At 38.9% G+C, this 25330-nt stretch overlaps 1 pseudogene across 9 annotated transcripts in view; it reads left to right on the forward strand.

Moving 5' to 3' along the window:
* Positions 1-25330, forward strand: part of LOC138835716 (prefoldin subunit 3 pseudogene) — a 66913-nt pseudogene that overhangs the window by 13707 nt on the left and 27876 nt on the right. For 6 of the 9 annotated variants that reach the window (XR_011374711.1, XR_011374713.1, XR_011374709.1 and 3 more), the window contains one exon: positions 22485-22544. The exons of the other annotated variants lie outside the window; for them this stretch is intronic. The product of XR_011374711.1 is annotated as a prefoldin subunit 3 pseudogene, transcript variant X3 (transcript). The remainder of the gene's footprint in view (positions 1-22484; positions 22545-25330) is intronic. 9 annotated transcript variants of the gene reach the window in all.

The following is a 25330-nucleotide window of genomic DNA, read 5'->3' on the forward strand; positions in this document are numbered from 1 at the left end:
TTAAACTAAATTTCTTCTTCCAAGGACACTCAGTCTGTTCATCTAAAGCAGATTGAATGAGAAAAAATAGTATTACCAAGGCCAGCCCAAGCAAAAACGCAAGGCTCTATCAGAAAAATAGTTAAAACAAAAAAGGTTAGGGGTTTAGATCAAGTGGTAGAGGTCCTAAACTCAAACACCAGTACCAGTGTCCACCTCCCCCACCAAAAAAACCCCCAAAAGTCAGTGAAGATAATATTCTAGCCAGGCAACGGTAGCTCATGCTTGTAATCTAGATGCTTAGGAGGCTGAGAAGTGAGGATCATGGTTCAAAGTCAGAATAGACAAGGAAAATCTGTGAGACTCTTATCTCCAATAAACTATGTGGGAAAAGCCAGAAGTGGTACTGTGGTTCAAGTGGTAGAGTGATAGCATTGAGCACAAAGAGACTCAGGGACAGCACCCAGGCTGAGTTCAAGCCCCACAACTGACCCAAAAAAAAGTATGTATGTATGTATGTACAAAGCATGACCTAACTCAAGTAGTAAAACTGAGGAAAATCATTCCCCTACCAAACTGGAAGTCCAGAAGAAAGATGGAGTCCTAGTAAAAATTTGATGTGCCCTAGATCCAGACTTGTATTCTCTCTCTCTCTCTCTCTTTCTTTGCCTCTGTCTCTCTCCTTCCCTCTCTTTCTCCACCCCATCTCTTTCCCTCTCAGATCCTTATCTGACCCTCAGGCTAAGGTTCCTGTGATCCCAGGATGACTAAGTGTTCTGTCAGACAAGATACCTGCCACCCAAAGGGAGGGACAATCTTGTCTGGAATCTCATATATAAGCCATGGTGACAAGCTCATCCCTAACTATGACAATTACAACTTTCTTCTCCATTTTCCAGAAATCAGAGCCACAAAAGTTCAGCAATTTTCTAACAGTTTGCTTCTCTTCTTTCACTTTTTCATCCTCTCCTTCTTCTATGCTCTCCTTTCCCCCTTCTCCTCTTAATCTTTCTCCTCTTTCTCATATTTTCCTTCTCCTTGTCATTCTCCCTCTTCTCCTCTTTTCTCCTTTCATTCACTCATGCCCTTCATCTCTATGGTAGAAGTCTATAACTCATCTTGCACTAGGGGGTGTATGCTTGTCACAATCAAAAATGGCCAAAGAAGTAAGGTTATGTTCTATAAACATAGAGCTAGCTAGTCTGATATTTCCATGAATGGGAGAAGAGGATTCCAATGTGAGAAATCATAGTTGTTATTATATGCAGCCCAGATACTCAATGCGTGGCACAGAATCATAATAACATGGGTATGCAAGAATAAAATTTTCAGCACAAGCAAACATAGACATTTATATAATTAGTATTAAAGATAAGAATCCAGGTTCAGGAAGTGGCGCTGTAGCTCAAGGCGAGCGCTCTACCACTCAAGTGGTAGAGCGCTCGCCTTGAGCTAAAGAGCTGAGGGACAGCGCCCAGGCCCAGAGTTCAAGCCCCACGACCAAAAAAAAAACAAAACAAAACAAAACAAAGAATCCAGGTTCAGATAAAAATTTCAATATTTATTTCCAAAAGCTATGAGTTAATGCATGATCAAAATGCCATGACTATACCTAAAATATCAACAGTAGTTTCTTGGAATCATCTAATAGCAATACTTAAATTTCCTTTTATTTTCCTGCAGTGCTAGAGACTGAACTCAGGTTTTGCACCATCTCAGCAAGTTCCCTACCACTTAAGCCACACTCTGAATTCTTTTGTTTTTATTTTATTATTTTTATGTGTGTCCTGAGCCTTGAACTAAGGGCCTGAGTGCTTTCCCTGAATGTCTTTTTGCTCAAGGCTAAGCTATCTACCACTTGAGCCACAGCCCTACTTCTGAATTTTATGGTAGTTCTTAGTGGAGAGAAGACATCTGAAGACAAGATTAAAGAATTATTATGTTCACATAGCAATTAAGAAACAATAACTAATTATTACTACAATATCCAAGATTTGGAGGAATAAAACTTATGAATCAGTGGTATAGAAAAGTGTCCTGCTATAAAGACTAATGCTAAAAATCAAATTTTCAATGAAAAGGAAATGGAAATGGGAAATGTAAGAACCCTGGGAGATAATTAAAAGACCAAATGTACAAATGATAGGCATAGGTGAAGGAGTAGAGGAAAAAACATAGTCAATAAAATAATAGTAGAAAAATTCAAAAATCTTTATAAAGAGATATTCATCCATGTATGGTACATTTTTAACACTCCAAATTAAAAAAAACACCTACTTATATTATACTTAAAACCATATATGGAATAAGTAAAGGATATTGAAAACTTCAAGATATAAGTGTCAAGTCATCTATAAGGGTAAACCTATTTGAATAATAGCAGCCTTCCTAACAGAAGCATTAAAAGCAAAGAGGTCATGAAATGACACATTTCAAGCCCTGAAAGAAAATAAATTTCAACACAGAGTATTGTATCCAGAAAAGATATACTTTATAATTAAATAAAAAATTAAAAATAGGGGCTAGGAAGGTGGCTCAGTGGTAGAGCACTTGCCTTGCATGCTCGAGGCCCTGGGTTCGATTCCTCAGCACCACATAAGAAAAAAAGCCAGAAGTGGTGCTGTGGCTCAAGTGGTAGAGTGCTAGCCTTGAGCTGAAGAGCTGAAGGACAGCGCCCAGGCCCAGAGTTCAGGCCCCACGACCGGACCCAAAAAAAAAAAATTAAAAATAGTCCTTAGATAAAACTAAACAAATTTATAACATTCATAACCACTAAACCAGAGCTACAGAAGATACTTAAAGGAATCATACACACACACACACACACACACACACACACACACACACACACACACACACACACACACACACACACACATACACACACACTCTCTCTCTCTCTCAAACACACACAGAAGAGGAGGATAAATGCAACCATGAAAATATGGGAAGGAATAAATTTCACTAAACAAGAAGGCAAGAAAACAAGGATTAAGGGAGAATCAAATACCGCAAAACCAATAAAATGGCAACAATTACTACATAACTTTCAAAAATAACTGAATGTTAATGATCCCAAGTCTCAAATCAAAATGCACAGACTAACTCTTTCTGGAAAAAAAAACCCTAAAAGCAAAATGATTGGCTGCATGACCCAAGTAGCAGAGCATTTGCCTATTAAGCACAGGACCCTGAGTTCAATCTCAAATACTACACAGCAAACAAACCAAGACATGAATGTAGAAAGAAAACTGTACATGAAAGCAGAAAGGAGACAATATAGGAAGAGGAAGGGTATTGTCAAAAAAGGGAAGGGAGCCAGGCCCCCAGTGGTTCACACCTGTAATCCTGGCTACTCAGGAGGCTAAGATCTGAGGAGGTTCAAAGCCAGTCTGTGAGACTCTTTATCTCCAATTAATCACCAGAAAACCAGGGTTCAAGCCCCATAACTGATTTTTTTTAAAAAGGAGAAGGGCTGGGTGATGGTGGCTCACACCTGTAATCCTAGCTGCTCAGGTGGCTGAAATCTGAGGATCAGGGTTCAAAGCCAGTCCTGGTCCTGGAAGGAAAGTCTGTGAGACTGTTATATCCAATAAACCACTAGAAAACCGGAAGTGGTGCTGTGGCTCAAGTAGTAGAGCACTCTCCTTGAGCTGAAGAGCTGAGGGACAGCGCCCAGGCCCAGAGTTCAAGCCCCATGACCAACAAAAAAGGGGGGGGGCGAGGGAATATGATAAAATGTTTCATTTTGTGTCATTTCATGGAAAGATGGAGTTCCTACAGCCTTTGGATACAGAATATGAGGTGTGGGTCCCGCCCTTTCAAATGTTGCATCATTTCTGAATAATATGTGGGTGTGCTCTTCAGTAAATCTGAAGTATTCATCCCTCCATTCCCTTTCACTCCTGTCACTCACCCTTAAAGAGTAATTCAATTTGTTTCTTCATGTCTATCCTTACAATTTCCTCCTGGAAGCAGGACAAAGTAAAATTAGGCTTAAATAAGCTGAAAAAGAGAAAGAAATAGCCATTTCCACCAGTGGCTAAGAGCATCTGCACAGGAAGGACTTTCTTCCCCTATGTGACTAATTTCTTTCAATTGATGTTTATATTTTTTATGGCATTTGACCAGTTGAAACTCCCACTATTTCAAATGTCTGTCATGTCTGGACATATCAGCATCCAAATGTGTTTTGAACATCCATTCTGAGCTGAGCCTAATCAGAGGCAGCTTCAACATAAAATGTGTCAATTACAGAAAAATCAGTGGTGTGATCCTAGGAAAGAATACCTAGCTGTAGCATAAGCTGTAACACAATTTTCAGGAGCTGGACTTCAGCAATGCAGCCCCAGCCACAGAAATATTACTGATTCTACTACATCCGCAAACTCTCACTTTAACTTTTTTGGTTTTATTTTTTGGTTTTATTTTATTGTTATTTTAAAGATGATGTACACAGGGAGCCAGTTACATAAGTCAGTTACATAAGTCAGGTAATGAGTACATTTCTTTCTGAAAAGTGTTACCTCTCCTCTCCTTTTCTCCAACTTTTTCCCTCCTGAACTCCTCTCCCCCAACAGGTTGTATAGTTCACTTTCCACATAGTGTCTAGTAAGTATCACTGCTGCATTTGTTCACCGTTTGTCCCGTCATTCCTTTGCTCCCTCTTGCACTCCCTAAAACATAAAAACTTATATACAAGACAAAAGGTACAGAAACAAAATACCAACAAAGAGAAAAAAAGCAAAATAATTTTTAAAAACTTGTTTCCATTTCTTGGACTCCTTTTCAATAAACATCATCTTATATGATCATATGCACATAACTATTGAGCCTTTGTGATCCTCTCCTCCTTTGGTCTTACTGTGTGAATGTCTAGAGTCCTGTATAACTTACCATGTCCAAGTGTATTTTTTTTGTGTCTTTTACCATCCATTGTGTTTATTTGTAGATTTATAGGCACGTCTAATTACAACAAATGAGGGAAACCATGCAACCTCTATTACTTTGGGTTGGGCTTACTTCACTTAATACAATTTTTTCCAAGTCTTTCCATTTCTTTATGAATGGTACAACTTAATTATTTCTGAAGAAACCATAGACTTCCACTGTTTATATATACCACATTTTCTTAATCTATTCTTTCACCGAGGGGTCCCATGTCTTGGCTATGGTAAATTATGCTGCAGTGCTGGTAGCTTTAGTGTCCTTGTCTGTGGTCTATTGGATAAATGCCTATGAGTGGAATTGCTGGTTCACAGGGACGCTTTATGTTTAGTCTTCTGAAGGACCTCCATACTGCTTTCCAGAGTGGTTTGCATTCCCACCAACAGTGTAGTAATGTTCCTTTTTAGCCACATCCATGCCAGCATCTGTTATTGTTAGTTTTCTTGATAATTACCATTTTAACTAGGGTGAGGTAGAATGTTAATGTTTTGATTTGCATTTCTTTATGGCCAGAGATGTTGAATATTCTTTGTGTGTCTGTTGATCATTCTTATTTCTTCTTTTGAGAAGTCTCTCTTTAAATCTTTAGCCAATTTATAACTGGGTTGTTGTTTCTTTGAAAGTTTATATTTGAAGGGGGTAAATATTTTTTTAATTTAATTTTATTTGTGAACATACTGTACAGAGGAGTTACAATTACATGGGCAGGATAATGCATACATTTCTTACCAAGCATTGCAGCCTCCTCCTTTGTTTACCCTTCACATCCCTTCCCAGCCTCCTCCCTCCCCCCCATCCCAATCCTTCTCCTTCCCCCCCCCCAGAAGGGGGTAAATTTTTTGAGCTGAAAATATATTTTAGATATGGAGCCCTTTTTTGATGCATAGCCATTCTGTATTCTCCCATTCTGTCTCACTTAACTTTTGTGAGTCACATTTGGGCCATTTCTAGGTCAAAATATCTTGGTCACCTTATTACCCACTCCTTTCTCACTTCCTGAGATGCAAAATTGAACCCCAGAGAGTGAGTACATCTCATTTGGACACCACTGGAGGAAGAGGTATTTCCAGGGGCCCCTTCAAGCCTGCCACTTCTACTTTCTTCCTCAGAGCTATCCCTAGAACCAGAACTGGACTTCAAGTTGACAGCAAAGCTAAAACACAACAAGCTGGGTCTCCATTGGACCCACCTTACTATCACGACCCTCTGACCAAGCAAGAGTGTGAAATCTTGCTGCTTCAGGAAGGGATAGATGGCAACTTTCTGATATGATATTGTGAATCTATACCAGGAGTCCTGTGTCTTTATGTCACATAAGTAGCCTCATCTTTTGACATAATTGAAATCTGATATTGGGATAATGATGGCAGCCACATAGTCAGGGAATTATATTTCACTCTAGCCCCCAAAGAGTTAGACCCTGCCAAAAACAGACAGGAGTGTGTCTACAGAGCTCTCCTACTTGCTCTCCTCTCCTAGTGTAAATGCCACACAAACAGACCTTGTGGCAGCAGAAGTCAAGTTGATGGGGAAGGAAAGAGCTTTAGGAAGCTTCCAGAAATATAGGAAATATAGGAAGTTTAGTATCATCCCCTACATTAGAGATCTCTTTATTTGATACAGAGAACACTGTGGACCCTTTAAGAAGTTTCAGCCTAAAAGGCTATGTATTCTGTTGCTTCTACTTGCCATCCCAAAATGCTAATAACATTTCATTTTGCTAGATTTGTAAAGGACTTCACCGCACATCATTTCCTTTCATCCTTATTGTGGTATCTGGAGGCAAGTATAAATAGTTGCCATTTTACTGGTGAAGAAATAGAAATCTGTGTTTTCAAATGACTTTTTATGTTAAAACTCAACTGGTATTTCTAGAATCTGAGTTAAATATGAAAATTCAGAGAATCAGAGCTACCTTGCTGAGGAAAATAGTTTATGCTTAGTTTAGAAAATAACTGTGAGCACATATCAGTGAGAACTTCCTAAGTTTATCTATTTTCTTCTTTGTAAAAGTATTCAATACTGAATCCTTTAATTGTCCTATTACAAGTATTCTTGTTTTAAAAAAAGAATGTTTAATGACACTTGTTAATGCATGGCAAAGAAGACTTTATTCAGGACCCTCAGGATAGGTATAGAGATCTTGAAACGAGAACTCTTTATGGAGGAGAGATTGCACTAACTCCCAATACAGTATGGAGACAAATAAGATTTGTAACCACGAACCAGGGGCAAAGGGGTTAATGGATGAAACACTAAGAGTAAACCTAAGGGGTAAGGAGAATTATAGCTAAACTGAATAGAATCTTAGTTAGCTAAATAATAATTGATAATAAGTTGATCATAAATAATCAGCTAAACCAATAGAATTCCAGCTGAAAATTGGCCACAATAATCAGTTATCATCTAAAGTATGTTAGAGGATGAAGAACCTATTTAGAAATTGAGGGTCATCAGGTGTTAAGGATAAGTAAGGATAAAATTGATAAAGCTGGATTTTATAAGGAAGTACCCAGGCCTAATCAGAAAACAGTCTAAAACGTGGTCAAGCAAAGAATCTCTGACAGTCTATGAATGAGCTTTTGTACCTCTTCCACTGGAGGGCTAAGAAAATAAAAGTTAAGTTCACACTAATAGATACACAGATATGCCTTTTTCTTTAAATGGTGTTGGAGATACAGGTGTAAGAAAGATAGCCTTAAGGATATCTTATGTTTTCAAGTTGCAAGTGATAGTGAGAATGCTTATATGTAAATGTATGTGTATATGTAAATGAGAACATATGTATATATACACATTATATATGTATATATGTATATGTGTATATATATACTATATACATGTGTATATGTATACATGCACACATTATATATACATACACACATGCACACACACACACATATATATACATACATATATACACACATATAGTTTATCTCCACAGATTCGTGTACTGGAAGCTTGGTCTCCACTGTAGCCTGTAAGATGGTGGCTCATATTTCTTAAGAGACTCTTACTGGTGGATAGTTTTAAAAGCAACACTGGCCAACCTCCCATGCTTGTTCAAGCTCCCCATCTCTCCATGTATTTACTTCCTCTGCTGTGTACTCCCCTCATGATGGGCTGCATAAACCCCTTCGTTTACAGATTTTCAGGATTTTCAGGCATTTTGTTATAGTTATGGAAAATGAACTAATACAGTTGAATTTCCCCCAATTTTGTGGTACTGAGTATTGAACTCAGGGCCTTATACTTGCTAGGCAGGTGTTCTACCACTTGAGCCACACATTTAGCATCTTTTTGCATTGGTTATTGTTTTTGTCAGTGGTGGGGCTTGAGCTCTGGGCATTGTCCCTGAGCTTTTCAGCTCAAGGTGAGTGCTCTACCACTTGAGACAGAATACCACTTCCAGTTTTCTGGTAGTTAATTGGAGGTAAGAGTCTCTCCAGGATGGCTTTGAACCATGATCCTCAGATCTCAGCCTTCTGAGTGGCTAAGATTATAGGCATGAACCACTGGCACCCAGCACTATTGGTTACTTTTGAGGTAGAGTCTCACCTTCTGCCCTGACCAGCATAGAATGCTCTGATAGCATGTGAATCTCTTACTTGTGTTTCTCCATACTGCTGAGGATGATATCTATCACAGGGTGCCGCTGTGCCCAGACATCATGCTTCCCACATAGCTGGGATGATTGGCATGCACCATGGTGGCCAGTCATTGGTTGAAGTCTTGTGAAATTTTATTTTCATTCTCCATGGGCAGGCCACATATACCCTGATTCCTGATATCTGTCTCCCAGCACACCCAGATCAGTTCTCCTTTTGCACTTGTACATTCATATCCTTTCACCCGTGTTCAGCTTGTTGTCTCTTCTAAAGTCTGTATTTGATAGCACAACATTTTCCAAAGAAGATGCACATACAAAAAAAGACTTGTATACAAACGATTTCAGGAAACAGCTGAGGTGGGGCAGATAGGTATGGAGACAAGAAGGCACTAAAGATATGCCAGATATAGAACAGAGCTTCACTAGGACTGCACATCTTTTTTTTTTTTTGGTGCTGGTCATGGGGTTAGAATTTAAGGCCTGGGTGCTGTCCCTCAGCTTCTTTTACTCAAGGATAGAACTCTACCACTTGAACCATACCTTTAATTTTGGCTTTTTTCTAGTTTATTATAAAGTCCCTTGGACTTTCCTGCCTGAACTGGCTTTGAACTATGATCCTTAGATCTCAGCCTTCTGAGTAGCTAAGATTACCACAGCACCTAGCTAAATGTGATCCTTCTTCATAGTTTGAAAAATTAACGTTCATTCTCAGGTGCTCTGTGGTGTGGTGAGTCAGTCCAGCTCAGGTATCCAAAGCAAAGGTCATTAAAATAGTAATAATACCACCACCACCACCAACAACAAATCCAGTGGAAAAACAAGAAGAAACATTTGTTTATTACCTGGGCATGGTCAGACCTCACCATCTTCCTAATCCAAACTAAATCACCAAAAGGCAAATTCTGATGCATCTTATGGCATAATTCTCATCATAGACTTAGTAAAATCCTATTCTGGCCTCCCCAATTTTGTTGGTCCAACAATTTCTTGAAGGCTGTCATATGTCAGGCCTTATGCTAGACACTCAGGTAATGATGAAAACATGGACCAGAATCCAGTGGGGGAAAAGCAAGAAATCAATAGATACTGTGATGTGTGTGAAAACTGTGATGATTGGACTATCTCAAAACACATGAGGGCAGAAAGCAAAGATTAATTTGTCCATTAAGGGCTAGAGTGCCTGACTAGAGCTAGAGCTGAAATGTCAGGCAGGGACAGAGGAAGGCTACTGTAGATGGGTTATGGGAAAGATTCCTCTGATAGGTTCAAATAAACCAATTCATTCTCCAATGTATAAACTCATCTTAGTCCACTTTGTGTTGTCAAAACAAAATAACAAAGTCTGGGTCCTTTATAAAGAAAAGGGATTTGTTTAGCTCACAGTTCTGGAAGGGCATGAATATGGCATGGCTGCTGGCTGCTGGGGGAGGAGGAATCTCATAGCAAATTAGCATCATGTAGTGGAATGTGTGCCAGACAGAGAAGTCAGGTGGCAGGAGAGGAAGATGGCCTTCACCCACACTAGATCCAGCATTAGAAGGTACCAGCACCTCTCAATACAGTGGTACTGGAGAACAAGTTTCTATCGCATGAAGCTAAGATGTACAAACCATAGCAACCTATATAAGCAAATCTAACATTACTCTTATAACACACATATTAGACTGTCAGCTCACTCCTCTGTAAATATCATCCATGGAGATGTTTTCTGTGAGACAACCATCAGGCTAAGCATGTTCTGTGTGTTCTCTCCTCTATCCTTGGTAAAACCATTTGCAGGTGATATTAGTCCTATATTGGGAGGAAAGAAACTGTAGCTTTGGATTTCATAAATTGCCCAAAGACAAATGGTTAATATTGTGTTTCTTGCCCTCACCAATGACCCCAGCTCTAGCAAAAATATTTTTCAAGTTGGTTATCTTGAGACCATGTTATAAAGTATCAAGCAGGGCTTTGAGTCTTAGCTGTGGCCTCTAGGATGCAGAATCTTGTCATTCTGCTTGCTAGAAAGACCAGCAGCCCTTTCCTCTTTGCTGAACTTGAATGGCAAAATGTTAACTTCCAATTGTTTCCTGACTCTAAATGAGGAGATTATGGAGAGATTGGAAATGAAGGAAGGAAGTCACAAGTTATACTCCCTAAGTAGTCTGTGGCCTAGCAGCATATAGACTGACCAGAAAGTCATGTAGTAAGCTTGTACAGGAAACAGTATCTGATCTTACAACATGATAGAGCGTCTAGAAAACCCCAATGTGTGACATTCTGCTTGTGTCCTGTGACTTTGTGGGTGTCAGGAAATTGAAACTGGCTTGCTTTATCCATCAAAAGACTCAAACTATGCTCCATATTAGTTGATGGAAAGAGTTTCCCTGTGATGGAGGGATTTTTTTAAAAAATTTTTTTTGGGGGGTCTAGTCATGGGGCCTGAACTCTGGGCCTGGGAGCTGCCCCTCAGCTCTTCAGCTCAAGGCTAGCTGTCTACCACTTGAGCCATAGCACCACTTCTGGCTTTTTCTGCTTATGTGCTACTGAGGAATCAAACCCAGAGCCTCATGCATTCAAGGCAAGCACTCTACCACTGAGCCACCTTCCCAGCCCTAAAGCAGAGTTTTAAAATTGATTTTGTTATGGCAAATTTCCTTTGTTCTCCTTAAGGTCCCTCCTTATTCCCCACTCCCCTAGTGTTAGACATCCATGATCTGCTTTCTGGTACTATAGATATTTCTAGAGTTTAATGTAAGTACTACAATAAAATATTTAATCATTTTTCATCTGATTTCTTCAAAATAATTCTTTTTGAAAGTCATACATACAGTTATTTGTGTAATTTATCTTTTCTATTGCTGAGTAATATTCCATTATAGGTATGTATCATCACTTGTTTACCATTCATAGCTATTCCAAGTTGAATTGCTGTAGATATTTGTGGCTAAGTATTTAAATAAACATCTGATTCCATTTTCCTGGTGAGTAAATCAGGAGTGGAATAGCTAAGTCTTTAGTTCTGTATAGGTTTACTTTCTTAAGAAACTGCTGAGTTTTTCCAAAGTGATTATACTATTTTACCACTCCCGCTGGCACTGTATGAGTTCTGATCTTTCCTATTCGCACCATTTTTGAATAACCAGTCCTTTTCATAGTATCCATATTAACGAGCCTAGAGGGGCAGGGACAGAGGCAGGAGAGTATTTCCTTGTGGTTTTAATTGGCTTTTCCCTAATAACAAACAATACCTTGTATCTTTTGCCTACTTATTTGTCAACCATATAGTCTTTGATTAAGTGTCCTTGAAATATCTAGCACTTAAAAATTATATGATTACAGTTACTCTTATTATTGTTCTTATTGGGTTTTGATAATACTTTATATATTCAGGAAGCAAGTTCTTTATAAGTGATTCACAAATCTCTTCTCCCTATTTGGTCTCCTCTTAGGCTCCTCTTAATAGTGTACTTGAAAGAACAACATGTTCAATTTCATAAAACCCAATTTATCAATTTTTTTCTTTTTGATGGGCCATGCTTTTGGAGTTAAAAAAATCCTTGCTAAATTTAATCTGTAGAGAGTTTTTTTTAGGTCCTCTAAAATTTTATACTTTCAGTTACTGTAGTCCATTCCAAACTAATTTTATATCTGGAGAAAAGTTCAGATTGAAGTATAGTTTATTCAGTAACTAACTCCTCCTGTACAATGTGTAAATGTTCATTTATCTTGGCTTGAATTGCTAAGTTTCTGTGTCAATAGTGACTATATAAGTGTAAGCCTGTAACTAAGCTTCCATTCACCATTTTTCTTTCTTTATGCAGATTGTGTATTCTGTTGATCACTGTTACTTCAGAAGGCTTGAAATTCGATAGTGCACTCGCTCTTTTTCAGGGTTAATTTGGCCATCCTAGGTCCTTATATATATTACATTCAGTTTGCCAAACTATCATCAAAACAAGGCTTGTGTGATTGAGATAGGAATGCTTGAATCTATATCACAATTTAGGTAGAGCTGACATCTTAACAATAATGACCTTGTTGATCCAGGAACACAATTTCATCCCTCTATATCTTAGGACTTCATTAATATGTTCAGAAATGTCTTGTGGGTCTTATACATCTTTCATCAGATCTATCCCTAATATTTTATATATTAGATGTTCTTTTAAACCATGTAGCTCAATCTTACATGCTCTTATTTCAGTGAAAGTTGGTAGAATAACAATTAGTTTTATATATTGGACTAGCATCTTTCTACACTCCCTAAGTAGTCTGTAATCTAGTAACAACTTGCAATTTTTTTTCTGTTTTTCTACATACCATCTGCATTTAAATGTGACTATAGATTGAAAGATTGATGTGATTGGGCTGGGAAGGTGGCTCAGTGGTAGAGCACTTGCCTTGCATGCCAGAGGCCCTGGGTTCGATTCCTCAGCACCACATAAGCAAAAAGAAAGATTGATGTGATTTATCAAAAATTTGATGTCTTGAGAAATGTCTTCTGTGTACTTATTTGGATGTTGGTGCTTGGTTTATGTATCAAGAAATCTTAGCCCTCATGAAATAACTTGAGAATATTTTCTCTTAATTTTCTAGGAGAATTTGTTTGCAACTGTTGCTGTTTCTTTTTAAAATGCTCAGAATGTATAAGTAAAGCCATCTGTGTCTCAAATGGGCAGGTCTTTAAATACTTTATTTCTTTAATAGAATTAGGGCTAATTCAGGCTATTTGTTCCTGGATGAGCCTTGGGAGTTTATGTTTTTAAGTAATTTTTACATTTAATTATTTATTGCTGATGTCAAATTTATTAGAGCAATATTTCTTATAATATACGCTAATTATTTTTTTAAATTTCTGTAGAACTGGCAGTGCTTTCATTTCTTTCCCTCCTCAGATTGGCAAAGTGTCTTCTCTGTCCTTCTGATTAATCTAACTATAGATTTGTAAGTTTTATTATACTTTTTTGGGGGGAGGGTCCAGTTGTGGGGCTTGAACTCTGGGCCTGGGCACTGTCCCTCACCTCTTCAGCTCAAGGCTAGCGCTGTACCACTTGAGCCACAGCGCCACTTCCGGCTTTTTTCTTTTTTCTTATGTGTCCCTGAGGAATCGAACCCAGGGCCTCATGCATGTAAGGCAAGTGCTCTACCACTGAGCCACCTTCCAAGCCCTTATTATACTTTTAATAGAACTTGGCTTTCTTTATTTTCCTTATTGTCTCATTTATATTTTAGTAATTGCTTTTTATTATTATTTATTTTTATACTGTTTTAATAGTTTTGTACCTTATCTCCCAAGGAAACACTGTACTTAATTAATTATAAAAACATAAAAGGAGTTATTTAGAAATAGTTTCATCTTTTGAAGATATTGTTTTAAAGCTTTATTAGGTGGATCAAGAGCAGACTTGAACCTACATTGGTTCCTGTCTTAGAACTAGATTAGTGTCATCTGTTGTCATGACTGAGTATGCTGATAGCCAAGAATTATGAGATGTTTCTTGTCATAACTATGAGAATGTAAACGATTTCCATCCCAGTGTGAGCACCAAAGTTTGTTCCTTTTGATCGTTCTAGGTGGTTCTTTCCCAGCTTTGGGTTCTTACTTTACACATATGACCTATTCAAATATAGTCTTCCTTGAAGACTCAAGGAACCCCTTTCTCAAGGAATCTCTCTTCTGAATTCTTCTTCATAAACTCCAGGTATCTTAGCCTTCCTGGAGTCTTAAACTCCTCTCTCCAATGATTAGATTCTGCCACTGTGATCAAGGCAGCAAAGAAAGACTCCAAAGAAAGAAGGCTTCAGTTGTATTCTTTCTTCTTATTTTATTTCATTTTTCTTTTTCCATTGGTTTTTCCCTGGCAATCACTGACTTTGATTCTGGCACTCTGTGTCTTGTATATACATTTATCTGATTTGGGGAAGGGATGGGAAGTAACAAAATGCTGAAACAAGGACAAAGGATGACCCATTTCAGCAATGACACTCACAAGACACTATGTCTGAAATGAACTTTACAGCTTGGGGGAGGGAGAGGAGTGGGAGAAGGAAGGGAGGGAAGGGAGGAAGAAAAACAAAGGAGTGGATAACAATGTTGGACAAAAAATGTACTCATTACCTTGCTCATGTAACTGTAACCCCTCTGTATAGCATCTTTACAGTAAAAAAAGAACACCAAAAAAAAAAGGAAAGAAATGTCAGAGCAAGGTAAGTAAGGAGGCCAGAAAAGTTGACTAGCAGGATAAAGTAAAAGGATAGCACAAAGTCCAGAGAATTTGGGTGTGGGTATGTCTTCTTTCTATGAGTATACCATACATTTCTTAACAGGGGTTTTGTTACAAGCTTGTTATCTTCACATTGTTCTGACCATCTACTTGTACACAGTCACTTGCTCTTTAAACCCTCACCATAGGCTCTATCAACTCTGTAACAGTATTCTTTCTCCTGTTTTTGTTCAAAGAGATAGACTGAGTCAGCCTATATCTTCTTGTCTGAGTCTTATCTGATGTTTTCTGCCCTAGTGTTGTGACTTTAAACAGTGAGAGAGTCAAACGAGGAGGCCAGAGCTATTTACTATTATTATACAGTGGCAGAATTAATATTGGTAGCAACATTTTATCATTGGTAGAGTTGTTTACTGGCCTCTGTGGGTTTCTTCATGAAGTTGGAGTGTAGGGGTGCAGAATTTACAGTTATTTACCTAATCTCTCAGTGAGGTCAGTGCTCTGTGTATAGGAATTGCCTTAATATAATGTAGGAAGGCTTATAAATGTTAGTTGTTCCCATTTGTAAATGTGTGTACACACACGTTTATGTATTTATATATCCACAGGTGTGTACATATATTCACAGACACACATACACGTATATAAATGAATATTTGGTTTTCATCCTGTTTCTTGGCTTGGATTCCTAAAGCTCATGAGATCTCTAGAGTAATAAGCGCATCCAAGATCAGACCTGGGCCCTTGTACCAGGTGGGCAGGTTCTCTAACACAGAGCTAAATCCCAAACTTGAGAATGCTTTTTGTATCCAAAGAAATGACTCACTGCTGAAGGTGTGGCCCAACTGCTTGAGCACTCACTTGCTAAGTGCAAAACCCTGAATACAACACCCAAAACCACCAAAAGAAAAAAAGAAATGACTGGTAGTTGAGGATACCTATATAGCCTCACCAAAAGTGCAGGTTTCCAGGAGACTAAGGAATACTTAGCTTGTCCCTCAAGGTTTGCTAGAAGACTATGGGAATGCTTAGCTTTACCCTCAACTTCCCAGGGAATGGTTGAGTTGATAATGGCAATGATTTCATCAATCATGCCTATATGGTAAAGCCTCCATAACCAGCAACAACAACAATAAATAAATACCAATAACATCCCCTCATCCCAAATCCCTTTGTACAGCTACTTAAAGGTTATTTAAAAAAATGTTTTTCTTACTGGGCACCAGTGGCTCATGCCTCAAATCCTAGCTACTCAGGAGGCTGAGATCTGGGGATCATGGTTCGAAGCCAGCCAGAACAAGAAAGTCTATGAGACTCTTATCTCCAATAAACTACCAGAAAAGCTGAAAGTGGAACTGTGGCTCAAGTGGTAGAGTGATAGCCTTGAGCAAAAGAAGCTGAAGGACAGCGCCCAGGGCCAGAGTTCAAACCCCACACAATGACACCCAAAACAAAAATTGTCTTCAACCAGCTAACCAACAACAACAAAGATAAAACATAAGGACTGGGTTCTGAGAATAGCTGCATTCATGAAGGTACTCAGAAAGTGGTGGCCTCAACTGAGGCTCAGAAGCTCTGCCCCCCCCCCTTTCATATGTCACCCTGGACATCTCTTTCATCAGCTCATCTGCACCCTCTGTAATATAACTTTATAGTAAATGAGTATGTGAATAAAATATTTTCCTGAATCCTGTAAGCCTTTCTAGATAATTTATAAAACCCAAAGAGAACCTCGATTTTTAGCCAGTTGGTCAGAAGTACTGGTCAGGACCTGGAACTTGCAAACAGCATCTGAAGTAGGGGAGCAGTCAGTGTAGGGGAGCAGTCAGTTCTGTGAGATGAAGCCCTCAACTTGGGAGGAGTGCCCTATCTCCAGCTTCATAATTCCAATATTTTCCTTGTGGTCTTTGCTGTGTGTCTCTTTTTAAGTTCATTCTTGGCATCAGACTCTATATAAAACATTGTCTCATCTTTTCATTTTTGTTTAACATTATTATGTATTATCTCCAGGTGGATAGTGTCAGAATCAGCTTGGAATACACCCAGCTGGTGTTCACTGTGGTCAGAAGTGTTGTGTTGAATGGTGTGTGAGAAAAAAACCAAACACACTTGATTGTCCTCCTTCTCTATAGGAAGAGGACAGGAATAAAATGTGGCAAGGCCAAAAAACAAAGACATGGCTTCTTGTTTGTTCTTATCCTAAAAGGCAAGATTAACTCAATCACAGTCTCCCTTTTTCTGAGCACTTTATTTTGAAAAGTAAATTCATGCCTTTGTCTCCCTAACTTGCAGCCTAATACTTGACCTCTACAGTTCCAGAGTCACATACATAATATGAATTAATGATAGTATATAAAAAATAGTGTTTTACCAGTTGTCTTTTCATTAAAAAAATTGCAGCAAATTTTTCCTTTATCTGGCTTTGCATTCAGTAAGGTATGTGGTAGGTTTGGATAGCAGTGGATTTTTTTTTTAAAGTTTCCTCCTTTACCCCATCCTAAGACATTGCACCTGAAACTTTGTACTTTGGTCTGTGCAAAGCCTTGGGTGGCAAAGATGGCACGTGGGCTGCTGGTTGGAGCCCATGGACTGTGAGGATATCATGATAATACAACTGTCCTAATTATCGTAGCTTCCCATGAAGAGGGAGACTTGAGCAATCAAGAAGGCACCAAGTAACCCCATCTACCTGTCCATCCCCTCTTTTCCCCATGAGAATCAGCCTCTCGTCTCCTGTCCCATCCCACCATCCCCAATGCACAGGGGGAAAATGAGGGATATAAACTTTAGACTGTATTCATTTTAAGTCAGCGTTTTGAAAGATATAAAATCTCTTTTATCTGAATATTCAGAAGAAAATAAAATTCCAAAAAAAAGAGAGAAGTACTTTTCTTGTCTTCAAAACGCTGAACTTCAACTTGGTTGCTCCTGAAGTGCTTTCCTAGTGTGTGTTTAGTGATATCACTATGCCCAGGACATTTTATGCCCAGGCTTAGAATAGATATTGGGGTAGGAGCCACCTCTGGAACATCAGAATAACCTCATTTGGTCATCTACAACCTCTGTTCTCCTAAGCTCTGGTTGATGCTGATAACAGAAACCAGACTTTGAATGGGGTATGATGAATTTCAGGAGTGGGGATGGACAGGGTGGGTTAAGGAGCCCTGGTGCCTCAACACTGTTAGAAGTCACATCTTCCTCTGCCCTGGTTCAGTGGCCTGTGGCAAGCAGCTGTTTCTCAGCTATGGAATTGGGGAAGCACAAGTCTTCATAAAGAAATCAGCTGTTTTCCATAGAGCCAATCTCATATGACTCATCTATGCACTTAGCCTGAGGACTATGCACAGTTCTAAAGGCCATGCCCAGTATTCTGAAGATTCAAGGATTCAGTTTCTAACCTTGCAGTCTTCATACCTTGAGAGTAAACATTCTTTAGGTCATGCTTCTTGTATTGGCCATTGGAGATCATCAGAATAATAGCAACTAGGCATCTTATTACCTTATTTGGATTACTTGTCCTACATTGATGTAGGAAAGAATGGGCCTGGTGGCCAATTGCCTCATGCTAACAGGCATTATATTCCAAAGGTGTTCTTGTTCCAGTACAAGGGTTGAAATTTGGTGCCTTTTGCTTGCTAGCTGGCATTCTACCATTGAGTCATTCCTCAGGTATTTTTAGGTTCTTGTGATTGGGTTCTGTAACAGGTTAGATGGTCCATAACAGGAGTGCAATCTGACTTCTTTTTTTGGGGGGAGGTCCGGTAGTGGAGCCTGAACTCTGGGCCTGGGTGCTGTCCCTTAGCTCTTCAGCTCAAGGCTAGCACTCTACCACTTGAGCCATAGCGACATTTCCGGCTTTTTTCTTTTTGCTTATGTGGTGCTGAGGAATCAAACCCAGGGCATCAGGCATGCAAGGCAAGCGCTCTACCACTGAGCCACCCTCCCAGCCCCAATCTGACTTCTTTTTGTTGTACCAAACTGGGTAACTGAGTAGATGTCCCAGAATCTCATTTTTGAGGGAAAGCTGAGTCTGTGGCTATCTAAAATAGTACTAGTACCCATGCCTGTTATCCTTGCTACTCAGGAGGATGAGATCTGAGATTTGTAGTTCAAAGCCAGCCTGGACAAGAAAGTCCATAAGACTTATTCCAATTAACCAGCAAAAAGCTAGAAGTAGCGGTGTGGTTCAACTGTGCCAGCCTTGAGGGGAAATAAGCAAGGGGAACCCAAGTTCAAGCCATTACAGGCACAAAAATAAGAAAATAAAATGGCTTTTGATATTTACTACTTCAGAATCTGCCGAATGAGCCTGATGTTGTGTGGGTCACAAGTGAGAACAAGGGGTAAAATTCTAATCTGGTAAATAAAATGCTGGACTTCAGAAGGGTGATTAAAAGAAAATGACAGTAGTGAGACTTTTACATGTCTTGTTTCTGTCTCTGGACAATGACCAGTCAGTAACCACTTGGAATCTAAAGAATTTCGTAACAAAATCTGTAACTAGCACTCAACACAATATCAACTGTAAATCTCCAAAATGTTCCCAAAAGTTCTTCTCAAAGTTGCAGAGGAAATGATGGAATATTACAAGGTGAACAATCAAAGAGAAGTATTTGTGGTTGCCCTGTACTTATATCCTTGCCATTTTCCAAGGAAGGTAAGTGAAAACAGCTTCTCGAACAGCCCTACAATCTGCACAATTGGAGGTGTGGATCAGTAGGTAGAGCGCCAGCCAGTGAGCAAAACTTCAGGTACCAAGTTTGAGTCCTGGTCTTACAATAACAACAAAATCGGATCCTCTGAATTTACTAAGGAGACCACAGAAGCCTGGCCTTCTTCACTCTACCACTCAGCTCTTCCTCTCCTCCTCTCCTTCCCCTTCCCCAGCCCTCTAAACAATTTCCTTCCATTTTCCCCCTGTACCTCAAAATTTGCATTTGAAGAGCCTTAAACTTAATATTTTCTGCGTGAGGATCTAGAAATCTCTCTCTCTCTCTCTCTCAAACTCAGAGCTTGGGCACTGTCCCTGAGCTTTCTTGCTCAAGGCACCTGAGTCACAGCTATATTTTTAGTGGTTCATTGAAGGTAAGAGTTTCATGGACTTTCCTGTCCAAGCAGTCTTCCAACCTCAGCCTCCTAAGTAGCTAAGATTACAGGCTAGAGCCCTGCTCTCTCTGTTTCTCTGTCTCTCTCAAACTTACCTCACTTAAAAATTACATTTGAAAAAAGCTATTAGTATGGATTTTTCATGATTAATAAGAACCTATTAAGTTTAATGGAGTTTATTGTTAATAGTGTACTTAGTTCAGTATAAAAATTCTTTGTATTAAAATGATGTATTATGTGTAGTTTTTTCATTTATACTTTAACTTGATTTTTAGACCTAGGTTTTTAAAAACTACTTTAAATGCATTTAATGTTCAGCTTCACAAAATGTTTGCTTTTCAATAAGCAATAAAATGTTGACATTATTAATTTTGTTCTAGTATCATAATCTCATTGAGATTTGGATGCATCTCAATTTTTTCTAAAATGTGGTGCAGTTATTATTAAAGACATTATAATGCCATCCATAGTTCATTACATTTCCTGTGTGATCCTGTGTGATCCTGTGGATCGCAGCCAGTATTTTGCATTAGCAAATTCTTGCATCTCCTCCAGTCTGATAGAAAGCGAGGTCCAATGGTTGTTTAATGAGTGTTTGCCTGATTTATGGCAAATGGTGACATCTTTTCATGTTTACTGCCACTCTCTTTGTCTTTTCCTTATTGTACACTTTATATTAGTGTTGTAATTCTCTTCTCACAATCTATGGAGTTTTCCACTTTATTAATAGTATATTTTATTTTACTAATGGTATATATTAATAGTATATGTAGGTAAATAGAAGTTGTAATATTTAAGAATTTGAATTGATTCTTCTTTCCTATGACTTGTGTTTTTGTGATGTAAAAATGTTTCTTCACTTGAGGTAATTAAGTTGCTCACTTACATTTATTTCTCCAAGTTTCATATTGTGTTTTTACTATAATTAAGTCTTCAAGTATGAAGTAGGAACCCAGTTTTACCTGTTTCCACATAGAAATATTAGCATTTAACAAACAACCCCTTTCCTCCCCTCCCCATCAATCCGCTCTGCCTGATCTCTCATATAGGGAGCTTTCACACACACACCTGGCTATGTTACCCAGCTACTGTATGCCATTAATACCTTCTTCTGCCTTAGAACCAATATCTCATCTCAATTATAGCCTTATTTAAGAAAAACCCCTAAGATCTATTAAGTCAGGACCACCACCATATGAATACACTCCCATGTGTTTTTTTTTCTCCAAAATTGACCTAGTATTCAAAGCTTAGGCTTTTGTTCAGAGCTGACACGATCTGATTCGCAGTTTTAAAAGGACTATCTAGGACTATTCTTGTGTTAAGAATAATAATAATTAATGATGAGACAGAGGGAAGGATATGCCCTTGATGAAAGGGAATGGGCTTCCAGTGGGGACAGGAGGGATTAGCTCTGAAGAGCAGCATGCACAGCTCTCCTATGATAATAACTGTAGAATGAATGCAGATGCTGGAGGTATGGTGTTGACTGGGAATTGTCTATCAATTGCTTTCATCTTCTCAGAGATGTCATCAATTAAGAATGTGGATGGGAAGGCAGATGGTGGGGTTTAAGGAGAAAGGACAAGGAATAAGATCTTTTTTAGGAGAAAGAGAATGATTTCCTGGAAGCATTAAGAGCCTGTCTGAGTGTCTTCATTATGTTAAAATCAGTCTATGTGGCTGTTTATCCCTAGTCAAGCAGAGGCAGAGCTGGATTTAATCAGGGTTCTGGTTTGCTAACTGAATAAAGAACAGTAAAGGGACAGAAGGTATATCCTTACAATGGGGTTATAGAAGTAATGCCATAGAAAGTGTAATAAAGAAATACTCTTGTTTCACAATAAAAAATTATTTTTAAAAAAAGAAATGCTCTTAATACATCTAACCTGCCGGACACCACAACTCAGCACACTATAGAGCACTGTTGTTTACTCTTATGATTATACCATTGACTGGGAGCTGTGGCTCATTACCACTGCCCAGTATTGGGCAGGTGGAACAGTGTATCAAATTGGCCATTAATTCAAAATTTGAGGCACAGTATATAAATATATAATTTTTTGAAACAGGGTCTTATTATGTCTCTCAGGCTGGCCTCAACTCATGATCCTCCTACTTCTGACTCCTGACTGCTGCTATTACAGTAGGAACACCATACCCATCTTGAAGCATGATTTTTGACTGTATGTTGCTTTCATACCATCCTAAAGTCGAGAATCAAAGTGGAGAATTCTAAACCAAACTGTGTCCCATACACATTTATCTTTTATACACACCATCACCATAGAGGCTAGAGTAGGAGGAACCATGAAAAATGGAGAAATCAATAGACTAGAAGACCATGGGTCACTGAGACTGAAGTGAAGGAAGTAAGTGAAGGACCAAGACCAAAAAGGTGTAAATTTCTTCTCCTCTTTGCTAAAGCCTAGACTTCCATCATCACAACAGAGCGCCCTGTTCAGAAACCCCTTGTCTTACAAATTCCCACAGATGAAAGGGCCTGAGAGCCTCAATTTCTCATGGAGATCTGAGATAGAAAAAAAAAAAACATTGCATAGAAAATACAATGGCATTTGTTACATAGATTGTCATAGAACAACATTATGATTCACAAAGTCCTCTTTCCACAGAAACATTTTGTCTATGCATACCAAATCTTCAGAGAAAAACATGGATATTACAAGATACAGGTAAGAATGCCAAATCAACGTGAAAGTTAGGAGAGAACTTGAGATCTTCTCCTGACCTTGGGAAATGGCCATACAAATGCATTCTAAGGAAATTTTAAGGGAAGTCCCGTGCAGGGTTAGGAATCAGATAGCAGTTAGCTTTGTCTTTCTCTGAGCAAAATAAAAAGGCCTTAGTGTTGGCTTCTACACTGTTTTTCAAGAAGGCAGAATCACACAATGTTGCTCCTCCCAATGGTCAAAAGTACCAACCTGTATTCCATTTTAAAATGTTGTTAAATGAAAAAATAAAGAATGGTACTGGATGGGACTGGGAAAGGAAGGAGGGGGAAGAGGTCTGAATTTAGGAAGTCATTTGTGTTCCATAGTTGTTGAAAAATACACAAGGAAGCATCAGGGAACTAAGTCTTAGGGCATTGTTTTAAGTTTTCTGGTGAGAATGAAATAGGAAAACCTTTTTGCTTCTTTTGAATTTAGTTATCTGGCTTAAGAAATGTAGTTGAATTTCTTTTTTAGTTACTAATGAAGTTCTGAAATAATCTTTCCAAAAAAATTGCATACAAGATTTTACTACAAAATTGCTCAGGATCTTCAATATGAGCATGTTTACTGTAACTATCTGAATGAGACTAGAATATACAAAGATCTTCAAATAAGTATAAAATTTTTCCCTTTGCTATAGAGGATATCTTCAGATCACATACAATATTTGAATAAGATTAACCAACAATACTGCATCAAAATTAATTTTCTGATTTTGGTCATTGTAATGTGGTTATGTGATGCCTTTACTTTTTAGAAAATACTAAAGTATAGTGGCTCATACCTGTAATCCTAGCAACTGATCTGAGGATGACAGTTCTAAGCCAGCCTGGGCAGAAAAGTTCCCATGAGACTCTTATCTCTAATTAATCACTCAAAAACTAGAAGTGGTGCTGTGGCTCCAAGTGGTAGAGTGCTAACCTAGTACAAAAAGAGCTCAGGGATAGCACCCAGGCCCTGAGTTCAAGCCCCATGATCCACAAAAAAAAAAAAAAAAAAAAAAAAAAAAACATAAAAGAAAACCACTATAGGGTTGGGAATCCCTTGATTGGAAGTCTTCTTTACTCAAGGCAGAGGTTAGTTTTTTTGTTGTTGTTTTTTGTTTTTTGTTGGTTGTGGGATTTGAACTCTAGGCCTGGGTGCTGTCCCTCAGCTCTTCAGATCAAGGCTAGTGCTTTACCACTTGAGCCACAGCACCACTTCTGGTTTTCTGAGTCATTTATTGGAGATAAGAGTCTCACAGACTTTCCTGTCTGGGCTGGATTTGAACCACAATCCTCAGATCTCAGCCTCCTGAGTAGCTAGGATTATAGGCATGAGCCACCAGTGCCCAGCTCAGAGGTCAGTCTTAAGAAACAAGTTTCTCAGAGAAAGAGAAAAAAAGAAAGCTGAGCAACAACAGGGCCTAAATTCAAGCTCTAGTACTGGAATAAAAGAAAGAAAAACTTAAGAATATTCAAGAGCCTTCAGGGATAAAGGGATACTGAGGAGGTACAGAGTTATCACATATTACTAACATACTCTAGAACTCTAATTTTTATCTTTTTGGTCAGTCATACGGCTTGAATGCTGGGCCTGGATGCCATCCCTGAGCTCTTCAGCTCAAGACTAGTGCTCTACCACTTGAGCTACAGTGCCACCTCCGGCATTTTCTGTATATGTGGTACTAAGGAATTGAACCCGGGGCTTCATGCCTGCTAGGCAACACTCTACAACGAGACCACCCAGCCTGAACTATAATCATTTTGTACTTACAAAATTACAGAATTACATTTGGTTGTTCAGTGAATAAGAGCCAGACACAGCCAGGTGCTGGTGGTTCATGCTTATAATTCTAGCTATTCAGAGGGTTGAGATCTGAGGGTTGCAGTTCAAAACCAGCCTTGTCAGACAAGCCCAAGAGACACTTTTCTCTCATTAATCATCAAAAAAGCTGGAAGCAGAGATGTGGCTGAAGTGGCAAGGTGCCAGCCATAAGAGAAAGAAGTCAAGCAAGAGTGCAAGGCCCTTGGCTGGGAATGTGGCTTAGTGGTTGAATGCTTGCCTAGCACTTGCCTAGTACCACATAAACAGAAAAAGCCAGAAGGGGTGTGGTGGCTCGAGTGTTAGAGTACTAACCTTGAGCCAAAGAAGCTCAGGGACAGCACTCAGGCTCTGCATTCAAGCCCAGGACTGGCAAAACAAAAAAGAGTGCAAGCCCTGAGTCTAAGACCCAGTACCAACACATGCAGGTGTGCACTCACATATACATACACACCACACACACACACACACACACAGAGAGAGAGAGAGAGAGAGAGAGAGAGAGAGAGAAAAGAGCCAGACACACAGAAAACCTATTAGATATATCATATATATAACATAAATATTATATATTTCCCCCCAATGAAGTTTCTCCATTTATTTTGTACAGTTATCAGTTGTTGTAAAGACAAAGGAAATTAAAACTGAAAGTTCAAATACCTGTGTTAAAACACATGAGTTTCTGTGAAATGTCTGTGGAGTTGAATGCTTACACATGAGCTGCTGGTCTCTTAATTTCCGTTTGTCAGCTCTTAGAGACAGCCCTGTAAAGCACTGTTGCAAAAGGTGACTCAATTCCCACACAATTGTACAATGATGAGTGACCTTCATTCTATCTTTTGCCGACTGTGGAAGGGGTTCCAGAACAAACGTTTCCAAGCTTAAAGAATTAATCTCCAGGGCTGGGAAGGTAGCTCAGTGGTAGAGTGCTTGCCTTGCATGCA

Source organism: Dipodomys merriami, unplaced genomic scaffold, assembly GCF_024711535.1.
Source record: "Dipodomys merriami isolate MVZ:Mamm:240054 unplaced genomic scaffold, mDipMer1.0.p SCAF_24, whole genome shotgun sequence".
Taxonomy (NCBI): domain Eukaryota; kingdom Metazoa; phylum Chordata; class Mammalia; order Rodentia; family Heteromyidae; genus Dipodomys; species Dipodomys merriami.